This window comes from Pygocentrus nattereri, chromosome 22 (genome assembly GCF_015220715.1).
Source record: "Pygocentrus nattereri isolate fPygNat1 chromosome 22, fPygNat1.pri, whole genome shotgun sequence".
NCBI lineage: Eukaryota > Metazoa > Chordata > Actinopteri > Characiformes > Serrasalmidae > Pygocentrus > Pygocentrus nattereri.
In genome coordinates this window covers 24959563-24980198 of record NC_051232.1, presented here as the reverse complement: position 1 = coordinate 24980198, position 20636 = coordinate 24959563, and the positions used below count along the sequence as shown (strand labels likewise).

General features: G+C 41.4%; 1 protein-coding gene across 1 annotated transcript in view; it reads right to left on the bottom strand.

The window, feature by feature from the left end:
- LOC108427427 (phospholipid-transporting ATPase ABCA1) overlaps nucleotides 1–574 on the bottom strand; it is a 246921-nt gene extending 246347 nt beyond the window's left edge. The window contains exon 1 of the mRNA XM_037532939.1: nucleotides 409–574. The gene's annotated coding sequence lies outside the window, so the exon portion shown is untranslated. The remainder of the gene's footprint in view (nucleotides 1–408) is intronic.
- Between the last annotated feature and the right edge of the window lie 20062 nt (nucleotides 575–20636).

The window sequence follows — 20636 nt, the reverse complement described above, 5'->3', positions numbered from 1 at the left end:
CATTACATCTGTTCTGCATTAGCCCCAAAACCAAAAAAGCAAACTTCAGACAACAGACATGCCTTGGCTGCTCGACTACACTTATCTAAGAGGAAAGCTGTCCAAATTTTTGCCAAGCTATCATGTCAGCATGCTGGCTTATAGCAGGTTAGCCACTCTCCACTGTCTAGAGCTCCAACTCAATGGTTATAACAGCTCGTCTGTGCATCTGTAAACGTACAGCTGAGCTGAAATTGGATATGACTAGCTTTGTAACAACTGACAGAGTGGATTAGCCAGCAGCTCACAGTGGAATCCTCCCCACCAGGAGCTGATTAGCAATCAAGCAACTGTCCAACGTTCTTTTTGCATCATTTCCGATGTCAAGTGATATAGGGTAGAGCCGGTTGAATGAGTCTGATTACTCACCTGTTCCCTGAACCGCGGATGTTTCCCACCTGTGTCAGCTCCACATCATCACACACTACATCCACACAACAGCACAACAGTCAAATATATTACAGTCAAAGTCCTTCTGAGCTTTATAGGGTGATCCTCCTACTGCTACTGCTATATTCCCCCTCCTCTCTCTCGCTACTGAACTCTCTCGAACTCATGCTCTTCCTGTTGTCCCAAGGCTCTACAGCATGTAAATAAGGCCTGTGGGAATTGCCATGGAGACGGTGTATGTGCGTGTGTGAGGCAGGTGAGCCGCCAGTATGGTGTGTGTTACACAAGGCCAAATATACCTGGAGCACATGGTCACCTGACCTTACAATGTGTGTGTGTTTGTGTGTTAAAAATTGTGTTCATGCATTTTTTCACTTATTTTTGGTTACTAAGGTTTGTTTGTAAGATTAGTTAAAACATTATCACATAAATAAATGTATACATAACATAAAGACAGGACAAATTATTTTACCTATAGATAGATCACTCTTCATTTATTTAATTTCCAGTCAAAACAGCCATTATGTACAAGTTTTTGGGAGATAGTTTTGAGGAGATTAGATACACTTTCACGAGGAAGACACAAGCAATGAAAATAGCTGAGGGAGTTTCCAAAATGAGAGTACAAAAAATGAGACAGGGAAAATGGGACACAACCATATGCAAGCCCCGGGAGACCAGCTACATATTTTAGAATCTGTGAACTTCATAGGAGAATGAAATATCCTTACTATTCTTATCTATTAATATGACTAAATCAATAAAAAAGATCCCTTTTATTTGTTCATAAAAAGTATTACACAATGTAAACGACATATATATATATATATATATATATATATATATATATATATATATATATTCAGAAATACATTTTAGTGTTTGTAATGCATTTTGGCATGGACTGCATGTGTTTGAAATGTATTTAAATATAGAAAAATACAAGTTCATTTTTTTCCATATAGCTGAAGCAGTTACTAAGCAAAATAAAGATCATGTGCAAAAAAGGAGCTGGTATACTTAGAACAATGGACTGACCATCCCGGGGTCCCTAACTCAGTATTCTCTGGTCTTTCTCATAACAATGATGTTTCATCTTATGTATCGTTGTTGTTGGAAGAAACCCTTGTATCTCCAAAATGATCATTTTACAGGAGAAGGAAAAAACCTATTTTACTTTAATGCAAGTCAGTGAAACCAGAATTTTTTTTTCAAGTAACTTTGGGTCATTTCTCTTTAAATGGTCAGTGGCTGACCATTTAAGTGTCAATAATCACTTGGGTGAACTTCAAAACAAAGAACATGAATGGGAATATACTTCAGTCAGATTTCACTCTTATGAATTTCTAGGGGTGCCAAAACAGATTTATCAAATATATATATATGTGTGTGTGTGTGTGTGTGTGTGTGTGTGTGTACAAAACACACCAGCTTACCAGGGGTGCCAATATTTGTGGACAGCATTGTGGACTGTATATTTGTAACTGAATGACTTACTTAATATGTGTTTTGACTGAAAGTTCACCAAATGAAGCGTGGTCTTTGACTTTTGCAGAGTTCGTGCTGACAAGCCTGTGTTATGTGTTTGTTTATGACCATTTGACTGGGCAGTTACGCAGGTCCTGCTCTGAGCAGTTAATGATCAGCTATCTGTCTGCTAGCATATGCCTGCTGATATCGTTTCAGTAGCAGTTTAAAGCTTTCAGGAAGACCTGATCTATATTCTGGTCTTTGTTTGAGAGAGAGAGAGAGAGAGAGAGAGAGAGAGAGAGAGAGAGAGAGAGAGAGAGAGAGAGAGAGAGAGACCGAGAGGCCGAGAGGCCGAGAGAGAGAGAGAGAGAGAGAGAGAGAGCGAGAGGCCGAGAGAGAGAGAGAGAGAGAGAGAGAGAGAGAGAGAGAGAGACCGAGAGGCCGAGAGAGAGAGAGAGAGAGAGAGACCGAGAGGCCGAGAGAGAGAGAGAGAGAGAGAGAGAGAGAGAGAGAGAGAGAGAGAGAGAGAGAGAGAGAGAGAGAGAGAGAGGGTGAGAGTGAGAGTGAGAGAGAGAGAGAGAGAGAGAGAGAGTGAGAGTGAGAGTGAGAGTGAGAGAGAGAGAGAGAGAGAGAGAGAGAGAGAGAGAGAGAGAGTCATTAAATTTACATCTCTTGGACATTTGATTTGTTTGGCATGGGTGGCTAAAATGAACTAGCTGGCTTTCAAAGCTATTACATCCACCTGCATTAAAGCCATTAGAGGTGATGGAATCAGCAGTTTAACGGACGACCCAGAGCATTTCCTCATTCAGAGCCGTGTGTCTATGAGGCAAAAGGGCACTGACACTGAAACTCTGTGTAGAGGTCGCAAAGCAAAGCCGGTACAGTCATAAAACGCACCTGTTTTACCACTACCATTAAAGAGAAGGCCAAATATGTATGAGAGCGCAGCAGAGGTCAAGGCCTCAACTCTATACATACATACACACACAGCCTCGCACACCAGACTGCTGCAAAATGCCCAATCACTGTTAGCGATAGCTACAGATGAGTCAGGAAAAGCATCTGACATGCACTGCTGACTATCTCAGATCACTGTTCTTGCTGCTAGAGTACTAAATAAGACCTGCCCGCTGCATAACCTTGGTTTAAAGGAATAGTTTGGTGCAAAATCAAATGCAAACTTTTTCTCCTGCCCCAAATGTAGTCAAACAGCAACGTCATGGTTGGTAGTTCGCTCCTTTAGCGTTGAACAGGCTATACAGCTAATGTAGCTAACAAGCACTGGAGGTTTACACTCTACTCCACTCAATCTCGAGAATTCTGACTCACAATTTCAGCCTGAGGCTGATCAAATAAGGAGCACCAACCATAAAGCAGCAAATGAATAAAACATTTAGTTTTCAACCTTGTGTGTGACTCTGCCTGTCATTACTGCAATGATGTTCTCCCCCAGCTCGCAGTGGCATCAGGTTCTATCCAGCCTCAAATGTTTTGCATGGAGCCCTGCTGGTGACATCATGTGTAAATAAAAAATAATGCGTGGCCACAACTTAGCAAGAATGAGGGACTTAAGTCATGGCCATATTAAGTCGTAGCCGCGACTTAATTACCTCGATTCCGTGGCTTACTAGGTCACTGCCAAGCATTAGGATATTGTTCCCATGCCTTAATACGGTGTGACGGCCATGACTTAGTAAGGCGTGGGAATAAGATAAGTAAGTCATAGAGCTGTCAGCTCATTTAGCTGGTTTCAGTGACTGATCACATTCCTTTATTAGTTTAGCTGGATCAGCTATTGCATTAGCATGCTATATAAACCACAAACTAGCCAACCATTTCAAGGTTGTTTGGTTTCCAGGGGAAGGAAATGAGGACGGACCAGCAGAGCATTTTAAATAATAAAATAAATAATAAAATTCAGGTTTAGCTGGTCGTCCAAAACACAAGCTGGTTAATGAGCTTTGCTGATCTATGTTGTTTTTTCTGCTAGAGCAGTTACTGACCTCTAGTTAAGCTTAGGCAGAGACTACGGTCTTTCAAGGTCCTTGGGCACAAGAATCTGAGGATGCTTTCAAAGAGGAATCGTGGTGACGTCCGAGCTGTAAGGTACAAAAGCTAAAACAGAAGAAATTCCACACAAACGGACGGGTGAACGCTAAAATCCCATTGCTACAATAATATAACGAGCCAATAATGACTGAAAACAGATATCATGTTCATCTAAAGCCCAAGTATCTGTCAATCAGACGCCCCTGGGCACTGGCCCCAAAGGCCCAGCCAGTAATCTGCCCCTGCTTGAGCGCCTGCCCTGACTGAATGACCAGGTTTGTTAGTGTCTAGAGCTACATTTTCAAACCCGGAGGAAAAGTTCTCCTGGGATACTTTCTAGCTTTGCCTTTCCTCACAGCACAACAGGGCCCACCTGCTTCACCCTCCTAACCGGCTAACTGTCCCTAATTCATGTTAGGGGAAAAAACATTTAAGTCATTATTTTGAAAAACAGAATGGGAATTTTACTCACGCATGGCACGTTAAATCATTAAGTAACAATTCTTAATTGTGTATATTTTAGGTGTCTTCACTACATGGACTGCTTTTTAATTGTTAATTGTGTTTGGTCATGTGGTTTACAAGGTTGCACTGGCGCAGCTTATTGAGGCAAAGCACCAAATGATCATTAAGAGAGAGACAGAGAGAGAAACAGCATGAACGAAGAGAGCTCCAGTTAATAAGGGAGGCAACGTATTTATAATAAGTAATAACTACACCCACACCACCACAGAGGAGAATACAAGTGCAGTTATGAGTTGCATTTATGCCAATGAAAACATCCAATTAACTTAATACTACACATTGTATTTCTCCTTATTGTGACAGATTACTTTGCACCCGTTTAACGCTCAGAATTGTGTTTCACAGCTTCTTTATAATGACGCATAAGGACTTACTTTAATACCTCTGCAAGTTTAACTTTTAATTAAAAGCACTCATATAGGCGGCAATTAGCAGTGTTATTGGCAATTCACTGATCACTAATTAAACTTAATTATGTCTTTTATTCTCACTCTTGCTATGGGATAAAGACCACTGTAATTCAGTCATATACGCCCAGTGGCCACTTTATCTGAAACGGCTACCTTGTACTTCCACTCTCTGACCAGTATAATAGAAACAACTACCTCAGACATCCACCATACAGGTGTACAGTTACAGACCATAGTCCATCTGTCACTGCGTAATTTATCAGTCACCATCAGTCAGTTTCTGACCAGAGGACTGTTGTTATCCAGACATTATTTGGGTGGTGAATCATTCTCAGTGTAGTGCAGTGTGATGCATCAGACTCAGCAGGTGTTGCTGTAGTTCTACACACTGCGTCACAGCTAGGTTGAGAGTGAACCAGACAAACATCCAGACAAGAGCAGCTCGGTGGTCAGAAACTAACCATTGAAGCCAACACAAGTCAAATCAACAGTCTCTAAGGGAGTTTTTTCCACTGCACAATGTACTGTAAACTTTGGTGCCAGACAACTGACCAACAGCTATCAAGCCAGTACTGAAAGTTCCAGTTTTATGATTTCTGGTAGCTGCTCAAGTTTGGTGTGACGTGGAGCGATGAGGCGGACGCATGTGCTGAGATAAGCGAGTTTTATTGAGGGCAAATCCAGGGTCATGGTCAAATCGGTCCAGGTTCAAATAGCCAATACGTAGAGAATGAGGGTCAAAAATGACAAAAGAAGCACAGGATCCAAACAATACACTTACAAACAGAACAAGCCAAAATCCAACACAAACAGCACACATATACATACAGCACGTCAAAACAAGCATACAAACCAAACAGGGGGCTTATATAACACAAGGGATCACAAGACACAGGTGGAAAACAGGTGGAAACAATCAGGGGTGGAGTCAAACAAACAAGGGGGCAGGACAGTGAAAATCAAAACAAAGAAACACATGGACAACTGGGAAGTAAACAAAGCACATGGGGGAGTGGGAGGAACCAATCGTGACATTTGGCATCAACGGGATCTAATGGAAGGCGTTCTCCTTTGGGTTTGGTAGCACTGGCAGCTGATGGCAATGGCAATTTAACAAATTCTTTGCTACCTTTACTACTAAGGTTTGCTGAGGTGACATAAGCTTGTTGGGAAGCTCTAATTCCATACATAGCTTGCATGTATTTGTCTGCTGGCTTGACCCCACTTTATTCATGATATTACTGTTACATTTATTTACCAAACACATTTACAAAGGATATCAAAAAATAACTGTAAGCAAATTGGACTGTAAGTGCAAAACAAGCAATTAAAAGTGGAATTTTGTCTAATACTCTGATTGCCCACCAGTGGGCCTACCAGAAAACGCTGAGCAAAAAGCTAATGGGGCCCCAGCTTTGCCAACTTTTGCCAACTTTTACTATTCTGGTGCAAATGTTTTAGCATTTATGCTAGCTTCCACAGAGATTTTGCTCACATTTTCACGCTCAATAGAGAAAAAGTTAAGCTTTTTTTTCATTCTGTTTAACTGTAGACATTTGTATGAGTATTTGAGTGCAGAAAAGTGCATTAGACCATTCCTTGTTAGCACAACTACAATTAAGCTAACCAGTTAGTAAGAAAGTCCACAAAAAATGTAGATTTGCTCAGCACTACACATGATTCTGTAAATGTAGACAGTTTTTGTGTGTGCAGAACAGTGACCTACATTGGTTAATGTCAGCCAACATGTTAATCTAACTAGCAAGAAAGTCACCTAACTAGCCAAATTAAATGCTTTACTCTGCTTTACAAGCATGTCTGTGGTGGTCTTAACTGGTTTATGCTGGCCAAATTGGCTGAACACCATACCAGCATGCTGGTCAACAGAAATGTTGATCTTTGCTTTTTTTTCTAGCAGGATTGATAAAATGACCAAGAAGCCAATTCAATCACTGATCCCAGTCATTATAGCAGATCCAGTTGTCTCAAGCTGGTGGTAATGAACTACAACGAGCACCACATTTCCAATGGTTCCCATTGTGGGTGAGTTCTTGTTTTAAATGTGGAGTAGTACTCCAGCAAGAAGATGCAAGATAGGGTTTAATAAGAAAGCTACTGGCGAGTCTAATTTGGATTAAGAACCAAAATTTTGTTCAAGAATTTATATGTCAATATTAGGCGATTATATAGATTATAGGAAGTGAAAAGCACATAATATAATATTGTGGTTCTACTGCTTTATATTGAAGAGTTTCACAAAAAATGGCCGCAAATATGCTTTGCCTGATGCCTGAAATGCTGCTTTACAATAGGTTTGTGATAAGATTTTGGCTTATCACTATATATAAATCACTATATATAAAAACTCAGAAGACATGCAGGTTCACTGGCGATGCCGAAGATTCTCTGCAATGTAACATTTCTTATTAAACCTCTCCGAGACTTACACCGCTATAATTAAACTAATTTCAAAATCAGAGGGATTCCCCTTTAGGGAGACCTGTCTGGCTGCAGACGTGTACAATTAACCCAGTATAATCATATCAGGCCTGATGAACTGTGCAGCCCTAGTGTGCTGTGGTTCTCCACTGTGGTTCTCCAAGAGTTCATCACACTGATTGTGGAGGAAAAGCTTCAGAGGAGTTGTTCTCCTGTGGGTCAGTGCACTGTCCAGATCACCACCCCACACACACACAAACACACACGACACAGACTCACTTTTCCATTACTACAAATATAAAAAGCAAAGGCAGGACTCTACAATTACTGCCTGGCCAGGTCAGAAAGAAAGAACGAGCCAGAGAGAGCAAGCGAGAGAGGGTGGAAGGAGTAGAAAGCGTGGAGGCATGGGTAAGAAAAAGAGGTCGAGGGTTGAATACCGTTGGGAGCAGCTCTCTAACTCAGGCCCAAGTCCTCTCTTCCTCATCCTCGCCCTTCGTCCAGCTGCCCAGCGTGGCGTGATGAAGCGCAGGGTGCTCTGGTGCTTGTTACCAGCCAGACATCTGACATGCTCCGGCTTAAATTAGAGATCCAGCAGGTGCTTCAGCTCTCCACACACATTTCTCTCACACTCTCTCTCTCTGACCACTGGACTGACCACACTCGGCACATTGTCCTTTCCAGCCTCCTGGAGTTCTGCACGATCTCTTTTACTGACCTGGAAGAGATGATAGAGCAGGAAAACAAGGGAGAGCATTCGATAGCGCCACAGCTCTTAGCGATGCACCGCTGTGTATGGATTACTGAGTTAGCATCAGGGACAAGCCGCGCAGGGTCGACCTCCGTCCAGCTAAGTGAGGATGATGATGATGTCTCCTCTGGTCTTAATCAAACTTAAAGCTGAAATTCAGTGCAGTTGGAGCAGCTGCAGCATGCTAGTATTGTTTATTGCACTGACAGTTATAGAGTTTTGGTAGCATCGACAGTTGTAGAGATTTACTAATAGTTATTAGCATTGAGGCTTGCAAAGATAACCATTTATATAATGTCATTAGCTCAGTAACATTTATTTGGTATTATCTAGAACATTCCTGAAAATAGAAGAAAGTGCTAAAAATGAATAAAATCCAATAGCATTCAATGCACAATGCCACTGTGTATGGATGACTGACAGAGAACTGGTGCAAGGTTAGCCTTTGTCTGGCTCAGAGAGGATGATAAAGATGATGGATATGATGTTTTCTCTGGCCTTCCCTTTGACCACTCTAAAAGGCTTTTTTAAAAAGCTTCATTGGTTTGGTATGACACTATAGAATCATACATCTTTTGCCATTGTTGTTTCTGAAACGCTATCAAATAGCTAGCCTTCATGTCATACAATAAATTGTACTACCCTGAAGGATTCAAATTTGAGGCTATGAGGCCAAATGTACCCCAGTTGGCCGTAAGATTTCACTTAGTTCAGGTGGTGCAGTCAGAGGATCAGGTGCAGATGGATGCATGGATTGTAAGATTCTGCTACACTGCATTGACAGTGCAGGATTTTGCTGAAATAGTCTGTAGCATCACTAATTTTATGGTAGTGGTAATACAGTTGGTAGCATTCGGAACTGTAGAGTATTGCTCATATAGTTGGTAGCATTGGGGCCGTTTCTGCATTAGATGCATACTGCTTGCATTAGTGTTGTTTAGCTGAGTGATTTGTAGTTTCACATTACATAAGCCGAGCGCAAGAACACAGTTACGCTACCATGATATTATCATGGAGTTGGCTCCAGATGTTTTGAATTCGCAGGCACATCTGGATCTAGTTTTGCTCTTTAACTGAATCAAGTGAATCGGAATGGAAGCGTTCCCTCACTGACAGGCCACTGACGTGCGTATTTTATTCAGTTGAAGAAGCATGACCGCCCTGCACTGCACGCCAAACGAAAGGGCTGTTTCCAGTTCAGTGGTGCAACATGGTCTCTGCGATACTATCTGCTGGAAAACCGAGACTAGGATCAAACCTGTGACCTTTTGGTTTGTGGTTTACGGTTCACCGGTTGGGCAGTGTTACAACTGATTGCTATGTTAGCCACCTTCTGCTTTAGAGGCACTCTCACAAACATTGTGCTCATCACTTTGCTGTGTTGCAGAAATAGCAATGTTTTACAAGTTTCTTTGACCGCTAAGAGCTAAATGAGCCATATTATAGCTTAACTGGCCTGTTCTGTACAAGCATTAGCTCATCCTTGCTATTTGAACATGGCTAATTATAAAAAAAAAATCTGCATAGTTATAGTAATTCTTCAAATGCTAACTTAGCCATATCTCAGCTATAGTATGCTGCTTCATACACATGATGTACTTAGCTAATCACTATGCTTATGCTGTTTCCTTGCTCAACTGGCTAACTGAAATGACTCTGCTGTAATTACGAGGTTAGCCATGCTGTGCTGATGCTATTGTATCTCTGTGGTCATATCAGTGTTATTACGAAGCTGCCAGCTAAAGCAGATGTCTCTTTGGACTAGCAGGCCCCAGATTCTTACTTGAAAGGCCTGTCCACTATTGTCCACTACACACAGAGAGGCACATGCAGAGCCAGAGCCAGTATTGGTGCCATCTGCACATGGAGGATGAATGCCAGGAGATGAAGGGAGCTGAAAAAAGTCCTTGTCTGAAAAGGAACCGAGCTAGCTCTCAAAATATTAACAAGTCTCTCAGGAGCTGAAGAGGGGCTAACAAAGTGTGCCAGGCTGAAAATGAGCATCTAACTCCTCCTAGGCTAGTGAACCTCAGCCGCAAGGTAGGGTCCAGAGGTCGATGGGCAGCAAGCGAAAAACTGACAATAAAAATGGAATGAAAAGGACAGTCGTGCTCATGTACAAGGAATCACGTTCGTGGTTTTTGAGTGCTAATTTGGTGCCACGTATAAAGCGCCAGAGCGTTGAGTCATGACTCAAAGCGCTGAAGGGTGTTTATCACGGACTGATGCAAAGCCCAAGCCGAAGTGAAAGAAACAAATGCCAAGGCATTCAAAGTTCTGTCAAATCACTTCAAACAGCCCTTACCAGTGGCTATTGTGGCTATTGTATGGTTACTCTGACAAGCTGTATAAGCACACTCAGTTCACCAGTGAAAAAAGCTCAGCAAGTCCCATTCTGAACTTCACTGGAGACTTCAGCAGCTCGCTCGCTTGCTCTTTCACCTACATTCACCCAGCTTGACTAATGTTCCAGATAGTGAGATCCTCACTAAAGCTTTACTATCAAGAGACGATCTTGGCAAGAAGGTAAATGAAAAGAAGCAAAAAGGAGGAGAACAGAAGACTCGAGCTATCCTTTCTTCCCTTTCAGAGCTGAGGAATTGTGTTCTGTGAGTTTGCAAAATTGGTCTGAGCCTACATGCTTAGTTTATGCGGCAAAAACAAGAAAAACACAAATGCATTCCTCCTCCTCTTGCATATTGAATGGGAAATGCACAAAAATGGGTAGAGATATCGATTTATTGAAGGCTGAGCAACCAGCGAAAACAAGTGTTGCCTAGAATCTTCTCCACTGCTTAAAACCAAAAAGCATAGTGTTTGAAAAGCGTGTTGCCTTGAGAGGGGCCTAAAACTAGCATGTGTTATTTGTCTTTTATTATGCCATAGCTCAGTGTTACAGCCCTCAGCTAGTATTTTGCTTCGACGGAATCTGTTTATCGTTTTATATTTCAATTTATTCATTTCATATTCAGCATGCATTACCCAGGAAATCCTACCACAGCAGTGATGAAATCCTGACTACTAGCATAGCCACTGATATAGAGGTTAATAAACACAGACATGACATTGGTCTTTAAAAGTTCCTCCCACCTTCAGGGTACATCATCAGAAGGGCGTTTTAATCTTTAAAGCAGACAATCTATTATGGCACCACTGCAGGAGGGGAGTTACAGCTTAAAATGTACAACAGATATAGCCAAAGTACCCCAGCAGGAGTCACAGAGGCTACACGATGGCCTCAAACACACGCTAAAAGAATATTTACCAATAGAATAGCGCTATTTCAACTCTTAGAACGTTAGTCAATTGACTTCTATTACATTTATTTTACAAAGTGATTGTTTCTCAAATTTGCTGTCTAAACCAAAATAGAACTGACCCACAGATGAGTACACAGATTCATCAACACATATCTCGTCATTATTGAGCTTGCGTTCTCTCTTTAGTCCTGATGTTGTTAACGAATCCACAAATGTTTTTAACCCAGGACCTCACAAGCGTAGTTAGTGGGTGGAGCTATGGCCTTAGTAAAGGGCTCTATGCAAATACACCTGACCTTCAGTGTTTCTGGTGCAAAAGAGAGCCATAATAACTTAGGGCAAGCGTCCAGCTCCCGAGCTCATCGCCCAAAAACACTGTCCGGTTCGGCGGGCCCGAATTCCTCATCCACTAACGACCAGATTAAAGCAAACAGAACGAAGTGGCCTGGCCAGCCAGTTGTGGACCATAACCTCAGATGCAGAACTTTTAAGTCCGAATCATTTCCCCCCAAAGTGAAGCCTCACGCTGCTCGGCAATCTTCGCCTTTCAAAGCGTCAAACTCTTCTGCCATCTGCTTCTCAGATGAAAGAGAGCGAAAGATGAAAAGCCGCGTGGCTCTCTTAGCATTTTACTTATTTATTTATTTTTTTCCCCCCACAGACATCCAACCAATTACAGACAGTCAGAGGGACTGGCTGCAGGAGAGGCGGCTGGCTCAGGGTTTGAAGTGCCAGGCCGCTGGACGCCCTCTTGAAAAACGATGGAACTTTAATCTGGTATTATTTTGATTGCATCGACCATCCTCGTCTGAGGCCCAGGGGCTGCAGATTTAGACTTACACTGCAGAAATAGATTCTATTACCTCTATCTTACAGGTACAGTGTCTGAGATACTGTCTGTTGAGATTGAGGCAAAACACTTCACAGCCTAAATAAAATAAAGACACTGCCTAAAATACTGAGCAAATGGCAAAAAAAAATAAATAAATAAAAATAAATCTACTCACTCAAGCTACACTGCTGGGATGGTCTATGTAATACTGTTTTGGGTAGTTTTCAGGTAGCCCTGCTGCTTAGTCAGTGACACCAGCCTATCCAGCCAAATCTTGGACCCATGACTACAAGCTGGTGGGAACAGAGTTGGGTTACGGCTGGATTTACATGCTAAAACTGCCATACAACTAGTTGCATGTTGTGGGTTGCCTGCAACATGTCTGTGCAACATTTGTAGCATTTCCATCATCTTCATCTGTTTAAGGTTCTTTCACATATACAGTGCCCTCCATAATTATTGGCACCCCTGGTTAAGATGTGTTCTTTAGCTTCTAATAAATTGAGGGTTTTTTTAAATAATATAGGACCACGATGGAAAAAAGAGCAAAATCCAACCTTTATCTCAAGTGCATTTATTCAGTAGGAAAAAAATCCCACATTAAGAAATAATTGTTTAACATCAAATAATGTGTGCCACAATTATTAGCACCCCTGATGTTAATACTTTGTACAACCCCCCTTTGCCAACAAAACAGCACCTAATCTTCTCCTATAATGTTTCACAAGATGGGAGAACACAGAAAGAGGTATCTTCGACCATTCCTCTTTGCACAATCTCTCTAAATCATCCAGCGACCTGGGTCCTCTCCTCTGCACTCTCCTCTTCAGCTCACCCCACAGGTTTTCAATGGGGTTAAGGTCTGGGGACTGAGATGGCCATGGGAGGAGCTTGATTCTGTGTGTGGTCAACCATTTCTGTGTAGATCTTGCCATATGTTTAGGGTCATTATCTTGCTGAAAGACCCAGTGACGACCCATCTTCAGCTTTCGGGCAGAAGCCACCAGATTTTGTTTTAAAATGTCCTGGTATTTCAAAGGATTCATGATGCCATGCACCCTAACAAGGTTCCCTGGGCCTTTGGAAGAAAAGCAGTCCCACAGCATCACTGATCCTCCCCCGTATTTCACAGTGGGCATGATTGTGCTTTTCTGCATACTCAGCTCTTGTGTTACGCCAGACCCACTTACAGCATTTGTTGCCAAAAAGCTCTATCTTTGTTTCATCTGACCAAAGCACACGGTCCCAGTTGAAGTCCCAGTACTGCTTAGCAAACTCCAAACGTTTACGTTTATGATTGTGAGTGAGAAAAGGTTTTTTCCGTGCATGCCTCCCAAACAGCTTGTTGGCGTGTAGATAGCGTCTGATGGTTGTTTTGGGGACTTCGTGACCCCAAGATGCTACCATTTGTTGCAGTTCCGTAACAGTGAGCTTTGGAGAACTTTTTATTTCTCTTATCATCCTCCTCACTGTGCGTGGTGGCAAAATAAACTTGCGTCCTCGTCCAGACTTGTTTACCACTGTTCCAGTTGTTTTAAACTTCTTAATAATTCCTCTGACAGTAGATACGGACAGGTGTAGGTGAGTGGCTATTTTCTTGTAGCCATTGCCTGACCTGTGAAGGTCAACACACATCTGCCTTACTTGAATGCTATGTTCCTTTGTCTTTCCCATGTTGAAGAGAAATGGCCTCTGTGTCACGTCATAATTATACCCCAGGGAAACAGGAAGTTGTGAATTGCTAATTAAATGTTCCTACATACTTTGATTAACTTCGTAAACTACTGTAGAAGTGACAGAAATTCTTTAATTACATTTATTTCCTAAGAATTGTTAGGGGTGCCAATAATTGTGGAACAGGTGATTTTATGAAGAAAAATTATTTCTTAGTCAGGGATTTTATTTTCCCCCTAAAACTCTACTTGAGTTAAAGGTTACATTTTTCTACAATTTTCAGTGTGACAGTATGTTTCCACAATAAAAACTGAATTTATTTTAAGGCTTTTGACACATCTTAACCAGGGGTGCCAATAATTATGGAGGGCACTGTATGTGAGTTTTTATCTGTTTGATTAGCCATTGAAAATGAATATTTCACATGGTCAGAATGGTTATGGCCTACCCGATGGCTCTCTCATCCTGTCTTGAAGTACAACAAGCTCACTGAGAACAGCTGTAAAAAAATGTTATCCTTTGGATCCCAAATGAAACTCAAAATTAGAGGGCACCAAGAGTGGAGAAAATGAACCAAACTATGTAGATAAGGATATCAGCAGGCTAACAAAGAAGACTAAACTGTGGCACAAGCAGCTGTTACAACAGCTGTTAGTGTTAGCTGGCAGGTTAACACAGCCGATTACAGAAATATTAGCTTTGAGAAACTCACATTTGTTGTCAAACTGACAAAATGAAAAACTACCAACCTGGAGTCACTCTGGGGGGTCTCCTTCTCAACCACCTGATAAACCAGTTTCTTGCCCACTGGTGAAATTGATTGAAGGTTTGCTGTTCAACATAATCATGTGACCTGTTATTAGACATTTGGTTCATAAATTTGAGAAGCTTGCAAATGCTGCAGCCCAGTTTGAAGTAAGTTGCAGTACTCTTTACATCATGAAACTCAAGTGCAATTTAGTTTCATGTAAGTTTCAAGCAGCTAAGTAGGTTTAAAGCTAGAGTAACAGCTTCTCATCAGGCTGTCATGGCTGACAATGTTTTCACAATAATACAATATTTTCACTCTTTGTTTCTATCACCCCTCTCCATGGATCACCACTTTATCGTGGTGGAGAGGTTTGTGTGCTTGAAGGATCCTAGGAGCTATGTTGTCTGGAGCAAAAGCTCCTGGTAGGGTCTCCCATGGCAAACTGGTCCTAAGTGACAGGGCAGACAAAGTGTGATCCATAATCACCCCTATGAGGACAAGAACAAGAAAGCAGGACTTGTGTACCCTGCCCGGGTCAGGGTTACCGGGGCCCCACCCTGGAGCCAGGCCTGGGGGAGGGGCTCGCCAGCAAGCGTCTGGTGGCCGGGCATTCAACCATGGTGCCCGGCCGGGCCCAGCCCGAAGGAGCTACATGAGTCCCCCCTCCCATTGACCCACCACCGATGGGAGGGGCAGTAGTAGGGGTTCGGTGCATTGTGGATCGGGCAGTGTCCGAAGGCGTGGGCCTTGGTGTTCTGATCCTCGGTTGCTGAAACTGGCTTCAGCTAGTGGAAGTGGCTGGGGAAAGGGAGGTCTGGGCCTCATTGCTCAGGATGCTGCCCCCGCGACCCGAACCCCGGAGAAGCGGAAGATGATGGATGGATGGATGGATGGATGGATGGATGGATGGATGGATGGATGGATGTTTCTATCACCACTTTAAAGAAGTCAGCAAATTTCTCTACAATAAACCATTCCACACTCAAATGAAATAAACTTCTGTATGAACTTAATTCAGTCACGTCTTACCTTTCCATTCATTCAAATCTGAGTCAGTATACACTTTCACCTCAGTATAAAGTTCCATTTTTGAACAAAATTTAAACATTTCACTGCAACTTACTTGGGTTTCATTGGAGTGGAAATCTGTGTGGGTCAATATAGACAGTTTTCAGTCATGGAACTGTACATTCTTTAATTTTTGTCCATTTAACATAAACCAGTTACTGAAAGACAAAATTCACATGACATATTTGTATAGTTTGTCAATCAAATGACTCAATCTGTACTTTTTTTTAAATGGACATCGAACCGCACTTAAAAAATGGTTCACATTTCAATGACTGACTGCAAAAATGCTGCAAAACGTGTGGAAATCGAATGTCAAGCTCCATGTCTGGCGGGCAAAACACTGCAGAAGCCTGCCTCATAAAACACACCTGATGCAGGCCATCAGCTAATTAGCAAACGATTTTAGAGCATTAGATGAGGGCACACAATAAACTCGGCAGCACTTTGGCCCAGAAGGCCCCCAGTTTAATATGCCTCATCTAAATCTAATAAGAAAAGAAAAGTTTATTGTTTATTCAATTTGGATAAAATAAACATCTGTCTATGGCATATTGGCACATAACTACATAGACACACACTTAAAACCACTCACAGCAACACTAAGTTATGGTAGAAATAAAAACATCCTCCATACTTCTGTTATGACATTTTTGTCATTTGTTGACATCAAAAACAACAAAAAGTGCAGTCAGGAGAAAAAGTAAACTAAATAAATGTAATTATTTCAGCAACTGCCCTGCAAAACTGTAATATATTTTGTAGAAAATAAACATTTAATGTAAGATTGTCAACATTTACGTATTTACATCTATTTGCATATTCAATGTATAGCTGTTTAGGTCCACTCATCCATGATGAAGGTACAAGCACAAGCAGAGAGGTTGGTAAAGGCTGTTTACAGCATTGTGCGCTGTAACTCTGTAAGAGTTTGCTGAGCAAAAAAAGGAACATTCAATTTAGATTCTACTCAAATAAATGGCTTTAAATACTGTGTCCTGGGAAAGTAACAGCTAGCCAAGTACGATGACTGAAGTACATGCAAACTTAATGCTTCATGCTCTACGTCGCACAAACATTTCCGAGATGAAAAGCCGATTACAAAATGTGAGCAAATACATTTAGGGGGGGGAAAAGTTCAAGTCTACAGCGGTATGACTAGCAGACACAGGAAATGGCTTTTTAATCAACAAGAAGAACAACAAAAACACAAAGTTCTCTGTAATCTCCTTCCCAAATATTTATGGTTCTGATGTTCTTTCCGGATTACCGTGGCTCAGAAATCCATCAATAACAGTCACTTCCTTCACTGTATGGACATTTATTCAAACAAAGTCCTTATTCTTTTATTAACTGTTTAAACAATGTGATGAATTTTGTTCTTGTATTCATTCTCAGCCTGCCAATCTCATCCACAGCGTCCTATGCATACAAACTCTGTCTCTATTACAGACACAGACACAGACACCTTCTCATCAGTCATCCCTCCCGCTGTGTTATAGCATTTCCGTATTCCATATTTGAAACCAAGAGTCGAAAATATGGCTTAAATATAACGCCATCATACTCGACAGTTTCACAAATAATATCATTCACATCGTTACACTTTAATATTCAAGTTTTCTAAGGCTTAGAGCAGGGATGCTTTTTGTTTCAGGGGACCAAAGTGCAATGTTTAGGGTGGGCTGAGGACTGAAAACACATAATACAATCAAAAAAGTAGATCGGTTTCAAAAAGTATGTGTGCTGTGTGTGCACTGCCGCTGCCACAATGCATGAAGTAACAAATTAAAAGTCAGAGGTGTCGGGTCAAATTCCAGTTTTTCGGATCGCCTCTTACTTCTTTACATATTCACGATCAGCCTCAAAAACAAGATCTGATTTCATGTTTAGGTCTCAAATGCAAAATTAACGTTATACTGACAAAAGTGTGATGACATTTGTAGATAATTCACTCACATCCTCAACATCCTCAGAAGACACACCCCTCAACAAGTTTTGGCTGAGTTCTCTTTGAATCCGATGCAACCATTCATGGAACGGGTCTGATGCACAACCCATGGTTAAATATATTCTGCTAAAATTTGAGTGCAATTGCACATTGCCACCAGAAAGATCTCCAAATCCCCACATCTTTTAAACACATTTTAAAAAAGAGAATAATAATTTATGAAGTTAAATAAGCTTAAAATATGTTTGTTGCACCTATACAAACATATCATAAAAAGACTGAAGTAAGGTGATTGAGGATCCACGATTGATGGAAGAAACATCAATAACATTCAATATGCAGAATGGAAAATCTGGAAGACATGAAGACCCTTATACGGAAGGTTAAAGAACTGTGAAAAGATGGGTCTTCAGCTCACTATGAAGAAGATTAAGGTTATGACAACAGGAAAGGCCTATAACTTTAACATTAACGCAGAAGATGTGGACGTGGTGGGCAGCTTTTGCCTACTCTGACTAATTATTAATAACAAAGGACCCGGTACTCAAGTAATATGACACAGATTGGCACTTGGCAGGACTAGGATGCAGGAGCTTGAAATGATCTTCAAAGTCAATGGTTAGTCTCCACAAAGAAAGATCTGAATGTCCAGGCTGTGGTCTTCTCAGTGGTTCCTTATGGAAGTCGGACAGTGAACAAGCGAGACAGTGAAAATATTTATGCATTTGAACTTTGGTAGGGGGTTTGATGGGGGGGGGGGTATCTGGGACAGACAACAGTGAATCCTTGACCAAATCAAGACTCACCTCTCGCTCAAAGCCCAGATAACCAAACTCTAAAGCTGTCTTATTTTGGACATGATCTGAGCAGAAACAATTCGTTGAAAAAGACCATTATGCTTGGAAGAGTTAAAGAGGAAGAGGATGATGAGCTACAAGATGGATGGATACAATCAGAGGAATCATGAACCTTCCACTGAGAAGCCTGAAGGCCCAAACCGAAGACAGGACAGTCTTGAATTGTACTGAATTCAGAACCATCAGCCAAAAGACCGCTACATTTAACCCATCCGTGCAGTGAAACATCCACATACATGCACACTAGTGAACACACACACTAGGGGCAGTGAGCACACTTGCCCAGAGCGGTGGGCAGCCCTATCCACAGTAGCCAGGGATTAGGGGATTGGGGGTTAGAGGCCTTGTTCAAGGACACTTCAGACATGGAGTGTCAGATGTGGGGATCAAGGGCAACCTTCCAGTCACAGGGCTTTAACCGTAACCTACAGCCCACGACTGCCCCTAGGAACACTAAAGGAACACTACTCATATGATCACCAGGGGTCAGAATAGACTTGACCTCACTTAATAGTAAAAATAATGTGCTCTTTGTGTGAGGGAGTGGGATTAACTTGGTGGCGAACCAAATCAGACGTCCTCATGTTTTACCACACAGTCCTGGCTTAGAGCTTTGGTCCGGCCTAAACTTTTGGTCCAAGTCCAAATACAGCCTAAGATGTTTCTGCACACAACATCATGAATTAATAGTCCGAAACGGATTAGAGCCTATCAAAATTCTGTCAATCATCGCATGGACGAATCCACATATATATTTCTAGTGATAGTGCTGGTTCAATTATTTTGTAGAATAACACACAAAATACATTCATATGAAATACAATAATCAACTTCTCCAAGTTGTTAAGTCGTTCTTTTCTTTGCCTCCATTCAGTCTGGTTGGGACAGGACTCTTGAGTTATGAATCCTTTCAGTTTTTTTTCTCCACTGGTTGCACATTTTCCTAAGTTGCTCTGGATAAGAACAATTTAACATGAACATAAACACAGCAGTAAAATTCAAATGTTGGCTGGATCCTTAGAGAAATGGAAGATTTAAATGGTAGGATGTTTGAAAAGTCCACAGGAGATCTGACCTGCTTTTTTTTTATCTCTGGAGGAAAGACATCATTTCACATGGTGGTAACGTGTTAAAAAAAAAAAAACATTTCCTGAACACACACACACACACACACACACACACACACACACACACACACACACACACAGTGTTTGATGAATACTCGATGATGCGACTATGTTTTTTCGGGTACCAGATGGAAAAGACGAGGCAAAACAGTTGCTCTCTTTTTCCAAGCATAAACTTTTCTACACGTTTCCTCTCCCATCGTTGAGATCAGACAAAACAAGATCAAAATTCCTACTTTCGATCTACAGAGGGCTCTACAGAGCAGATCTCACGGTTAATTAGACCATCGCCAGCTTACAAATGCAAAGGATTCTCGCAAAGAATTTCTACCAGCGTGCAAAGTTTTGAACATTCAGCGTGTTGCACTGGTAAATTTCTCAAACTTGTACAAAAAGATCCAAATGAACAAGGTTGGGCTACAGCTTTCATTTCAACTTAACTCCACCAAAAATCCTGCCAACTGCTCACTGCTCACATCTTACCTGCCAATTAACAAGATCATGTTGGAGTGGTTTAGGATGAATAGCGGATTTAGTGCTAATGGCTTTTCTTAGAGCTACATTTCATCAAAATCCAACAAAATCACCTTCACTCAATACAATCTGACAAAAAGTATGAAAGCTGAGTCTCATTCTGTTTCTACATTCTAACATTCTTCACTACACCTTTACCACAATCTGCCATGTTCTTTCAGATAGATAGATAGATAGATAGATAGATAGATAGATAGATAGATAGATAGATGAGAACAATGAGAGTCAACCAAATACATCACCATAGACAACTATGAATACTATAAATATTAAGACTAACAATAACTAATGATTAAAAGAATCACCTGGGAATGTAATTAATTGACCCCTAGTTTATACACTGCAGGTTGCAGTTCCAGCACCATGTAGTAAAGGGTTAAATTAACTGAGGATAGATAAAGATAAGACAGTAAAAATAAGTTGATAATTTGTTCCTCTACAGGAAACCAGTAGATCCTGCATTTTTCTGCAACATACTGGAAAATAAACTGTGTGCCATACGTTTT